Source organism: Eriocheir sinensis, chromosome 19 (genome assembly GCF_024679095.1).
Source record: "Eriocheir sinensis breed Jianghai 21 chromosome 19, ASM2467909v1, whole genome shotgun sequence".
Taxonomy (NCBI): domain Eukaryota; kingdom Metazoa; phylum Arthropoda; class Malacostraca; order Decapoda; family Varunidae; genus Eriocheir; species Eriocheir sinensis.
In genome coordinates, this window is record NC_066527.1 from 14,681,649 (window position 1) to 14,687,510 (window position 5,862).

Genomic DNA, 5,862 nt, shown 5'->3' on the forward strand with positions numbered 1-5,862 from the left:
AACACTTGCCTGAGCCATAACGGGCTGGGCCGACCATTAGGCCCCACAAAGAAAGCCTACGTAAAAAAAAAGAAATAATAATAATAATAATTAAAAAATCTCAACCTATCAGTCTACCTGCCTACCAACCTGCCTACCTCCCTCCCTCCCTCCCTCCCTCCCCCCCTCTCTACCCACCCCTCTGTCTCTCTTCGTGTGCACTAAAAAACACACACCAGGAAGAAGAAAACAGTCACGCTTCATGTACACTTTTGCCTCATCTTCGCACACACACACACACACACACACACACACACACACACACACACACACACACACGCTCACATACACATACACAATTTGAAGCGTGTACGTATAAATACATACATGAGTGTGTGTGCGTGTGATAATACGTTCACAGTCATCGAGCGAGATGTGTACATGTAATAATTATATACTGAGAGAGAGAGAGAGAGAGAGAGAGAGAGAGAGAGAGAGAGAGAGAGAGAGAGAGAGAGAGAGACTCTGTGTGTGTGTGTGTGTGTGTGTGTGTGTGTGTGTGTGTGTGTGTGTGTGTGTGTGTGTGTGTGTGTGTGTGTGTGTGTGAACAAGACAAAAAAAGATAAAAAATAGCTAAAAATAATAAAGATGAGGAAAGGAAAAGGAAACAAATAAAAATTGGAAAGAAGAAGAAGAAGAAGAAGAAGAAGAAGAAGAGAATAAAAGAAAAGAAGGAGGAAGATGAAGAAAGTGAAAGCCGAGATGATGTTAAGGGTGGTTATAGGAGGAGGAAGAGGAGGAGGAGGAGGAGGAGGAGGAGGAGGAGGAGAGAAAAAAAAGAGAAAAAAGAATGAAAGATGCAGAGATATGAAAGAGGAGTGAGGCAGGAAGAAAATCTGGAGGAGGAGGAGGAGGAGGAGGAGGAATAGAAGTAGGAGGAATAGGAGGAATGAAACAAAGAAAAACAAATAACAAGAACATGATAAAAAAAAGTATATGAAAACAAACGGAGGAAAAAAAAACAGAAGAATAAACGAAAGTAAGAAAGAATGAAAAAAAATAAAAGACAAAAACGGAAAAAAAAACAAAAATACAAGAAAAAAAACAGGGAGGAAAACCGACTTAAAACACACACACACACACACACACACACACACACACACACACACAAAATCTCACCACCACTGCTGTACTTTTCTCTCTGCTCCTCCTCCTCCTCCTCCTCCTACTCCTCCTCCTCTTCCTCCTCCTCCTCCTCTTCCTCTTGATCCTCCTTTCCAGTGGCCTCAATCCTCTCTTAGGCGGCCGGGTGACTCTCTCTCGGCAGTCTAGCGCCACCATCCACCACGCCAGGACGGAAGGCAGGATCGCTCTCTCCACTCCCTCCACCCGTCCACTTTCCCGACACCAAGGTAGAGACCCACTGACTATTGCCACTACTATTCCACTATACTATTCAGCTACTATTCCACTAATCCACTGCTCTGCCATCGTCGCTGCTGCATCTGTAACTACTACTTCTACTACTACTACTGCTGCTACTACTATTTTTACTGCTATAACTACTACTACTACTACCACTGCTACTACTATTACTACTACTACATCTACTTCTAATATATCTACTCCTCCTCCTCTTCTCCTCATCCTACTACTACAACTACATCTACTTACTTTTACTACTACTACTACTACTACTACTACTACTACTACTACTACTACTACTACTATTTCTACTACTATTACTATTGAAACTCCGTCTATGTCATCTCCTCCACTATTGCCAACTCAAATGAAAAAAAATATGTCAGTGAAAGCCAGCGCAAAAAAAAAAAAAAAAAAAAAACGGCAGTTTCTAAACATTTTTTCACTTGCCTTGTTTTCCACGACTTTTCTTCCCTTCGAATTATTTTTTTTCTTTCTGAGCTCGTCTGCCTGTCTGCGCCATAACTAACGGAGGAACCAGAGGAGTATGTAAGATGATGTAGTCAGTCATAAAAGTGGTTCATCAATCCATCAAACGGTCAATCAGTTCTCAAAATACGGATTGCAGAAAGAAAATATTATGTCTTTCCTACCCCAGAGTCAAAGGCCAATGCTACGGAGATGAGCACTGAGGCCACGCGCATCTATAACGTATGCTTCGAACTTACTTCCTCATCCACTTTGGCAGAGAACGCAACGAAAGAACGTGTCAGAAAAGCCCTATTAAAGAACGACATGAAGTTTTTTTTTGCGCTATCTTCAGTTCTACGTTCGCCAGAGTTGGTTGAACGGCGTAAGATGCGTGCCAAAGGAAGGTGAACGGGTGAAGGAAGCGATCAGGGTGCAGGGGTGGTGAGCGCAGGTTTCCTTACGCCATTTCTACACACGGTTACACATCTACTGAGTGACCCAAGACAAAGAAGGTTCATTCACACAAGTTCCCTTACCCCCTCTCCTTCACACGCCCACATATATACCATCAGAAAGGCTTAAGATCATCTGTGTTCTCTCAAAGGCCCCTGACGACAGTTCTACATAGTTTTAATCCCTTACCATTACTGAGTGGCGTAAGATCATCCATATTCATACACACATGTTCCCTTGCGCCCTTTCCTTTACACAATCACATATATATATACCATTACTGAAGAGCTCTAGACCATCCGAATTCTCTCAAAGTTCCCTGATGTCATTTCTGCACATAGTTTTAATCCCCTACCATTACTGAGTGGCTAAGATCATCCATATTCATTCACACAAGTTCCCTTACGCCCTTTCCTTCACACACTCATCTATATACCATTACTGAAGGTCTCAAGATCATCCGTATTCTCTCAAAGGTCCCTGATGACATTTCTACACATAGTTTTAATCGTCTACCATTACTGAGTGACCCAAGATCTTCTACATTCATACACATAAGCTCCGTTACGTTTCTACTACCTTGTTATAAGCACCTGCCAATACCAAATGGCCGAGAAGCTCCCTCACGCCACTTCCTACACAAGCTTACATATCTACCATTTCTCTAAGATGGTCTAGATTCACCCACACAAGTTCCCTTACACCCTTCCTAAACAAGCTTACATATCTACCATTTCTCTAAGATGGTCTAGATTCACCCACACAAGTTCCCTTACACCCTTCCTAAACAAGCTTACATATCTACCATTTCTCTAAGATGGTCTAGATTCACCCACACAAGTTCCCTTACACCCTTCCTACACAAGCTTACATATCTACCATTTTTCTAAGATGGTCTAGATTCACCCACACAAGTTCCCTTACACCCTTCCTAAACAAGCCTACATATCTACCATTTCTCTAAGACGGTCTAGATTCACCCACACAAGTTCCCTTACACCCTTCCTAAACAAGCTTACATATCTACCATTTCTCTAAGACGGTCTAGATTCACCCACACAAGTTCCCTTACACCCTTCCTAAACAAGCTTACATATCTACCATTTCTCTAAGACGGTCTAGATTCACCCACACAAGTTCCCTTACACCCTTCCTAAACAAGCTTACATATCTACCATTTCTCTAAGACGGTCTAGATTCACCCACACAAGTTCCCTTACACCCTTCCTAAACAAGCTTACATATCTACCATTTCTCTAAGACGGTCTAGATTCACCCACACAAGTTCCCTTACACCCTTCCTAAACAAGCTTACATATCTACCATTTCTCTAAGATGGTCTAGATTCACCCACACAAGTTCCCTTACACCCTTCCTAAATAAGCTTACATATCTACCATTTCTCTAAGATGGTCTAGATTCACCCACACAAGTTCCCTTACACCCTTCCTACACAAGCCTACATATCTACCATTTCTCTAAGACGGTCTAGATTCACCCACACAAGTTCCCTTACACCCTTCCTAAACAAGCCTACATATCTACCATTTCTAAGTCACTGAGGACGGTCTAGAGCAGTGGTTCTCAGCCTTTTCTGTCCAGTTCCCTTTTTTTCAGTCACTTTTTCACCTGAGGACCCCTACAACGAAATAGGTTCACCGGGCCACTCATAACAATCCCAAGGGTTAAATTTGTCACGTGGGCCATGAGTTTGACACCCCTGGTACCGTTAGCTAATGTAGAGCAATTCTTGCTTTTAAGCATTCGGTTTTAAGGATTGTGTAGTATGAACTGTATTCCGAGCCTCATGTCTTCTAATTTCAGTATAATAGATTTTAAAATCATTCGAATCTCTATGGACCCCATGAAATTCTTCCATGGACCCCTGATTGGGAACCACTGGTCTAGAGTCACCCACAGAACTTCCCTCCCGCCACTTCCTACACGCGAACCAATCCATCATTCTTAGGTCGCTGAGGACGGTCTAGTTTCACACACACAAGTTCCTTTACACACTTCCTAAACACATGCACTTACACATCTACCATTAATGATTGGCCCAGGAACATCTATAGCTCGCCACACAGTTACCTCACGCCCTCCTGCACGCGTACATATCCATCATTCTTAGGTCGCTGAAGACGGTCTCGATCCACCGCAAGAGCTCCCCTACGCCCTTTTCTACACCGTAATAAACACCTTCCAATACTGAGTAGCGGAAGAACACAAATATCCACCCACAAAAGTTCCCTCACGCGTACATATACATCATTCTTAGGTCGCTGAAGACGGTCTCAATCTGCCCAGCCGCCATCCGTCAACCCTGAACTTCCTCGCGGCCTCAACGCAAGTAGGACACCGCGCGGGCGAGGTAACATGATCCTCAAAAGGCGAAGCTCTTAAAAAACAGACCTGCGCGCGCCAGGCAGCAAGATACCGTTAAGGAGTTCCTAGATTGTCGCGCATGCTAAAGGATGTTCCCTAACCCGCGTAGAACAGTTAAATGACCCGCAAAAGACTGCACTGTAAAATAAGCAGCGTCCCCCCACCAGGCACAAGGGCCCACAAAGCAACGGCATACAGTAAAAGAGAATTCTGAAGTAAAGTTGCGCGTCTCCGTACAAGTTAAATGACTCGCAAAAGACAGAACTATAAAAAAAAGCAGCGCCCCACACCAGGCACAGGGGCCCACCAAGCAACGGGATACAGTTAAAGAGAATTCTGAAGTAAAGGTGCGCGTGGCCTTCGTGCTCATCTCCGTATTAAGTTAAATGACCAGCAAAAGACAGCACTATAAAAAAAGCCGCGCTCCCCACCTCGCACAGGGGCCAACAAGATAGTGTAAAAGAGAATTATAAAGTAACATCGGGAGCATACATTATACCTGCGCGTAGTCTCGGTGCTCATCTCCATCACGTCACTATAAAAAAGCCGCGCTCCCCACCACGCATAGGGGTCCACCAAAGAATAAGATACAGTAAGAGAGAATTATAAGATCATTAACGTTGAGCATACACTAAACCTGCGCATGGCCTCGGTGTTCATCTCCGTCACGTCACAATAAAAAAAGCCGCGCTCCCCACCATGCATAGGGGTCCACCAAGGGATATGATACGGTAAGAGAGAATTATAAGATTAGTAACGTTGGGAGCATACAATAGACCTGCGCCTGGCCTCGGTGTTCATCTCCATCACGTCACTATAAAAAAAAAGCCGCCCTCCCCACCACGCATAGGGTCCACCAAGGAATATGATACAGTAAGAGAGAATTATGAATCAGTAACGTTGGGAGCATACACTATAGATCCTCATCTCCGTCGCATTAGAGAATTATGACGCAATATATGAAAAAGGGAAAGAAAAAGAAAGAAAAAATGGAAATGGACTAGATCATAAACATCATTCATAAGTAAACATCAGGGAAATAAATAAAAAGAAAAGGAAGACAATGAATTAATGAGATAAAGAAAAGAATGGATAAATAGATGTAAATAGAGTGAATAAATAGAATAGATAAATAACACGATATTATAC

At 43.2% G+C, this 5,862-nt stretch overlaps 1 protein-coding gene across 1 annotated transcript in view; it reads left to right on the plus strand.

The window, feature by feature from the left end:
* Positions 1 to 1,244: 1,244 nt before the first annotated feature.
* LOC127000755 (CD209 antigen-like) overlaps positions 1,245 to 5,862 on the plus strand; it is a 12,688-nt gene continuing 8,070 nt past the window's right edge. The window contains exon 1 of the mRNA XM_050864785.1: positions 1,245 to 1,391. The gene's annotated coding sequence lies outside the window, so the exon portion shown is untranslated. The remainder of the gene's footprint in view (positions 1,392 to 5,862) is intronic.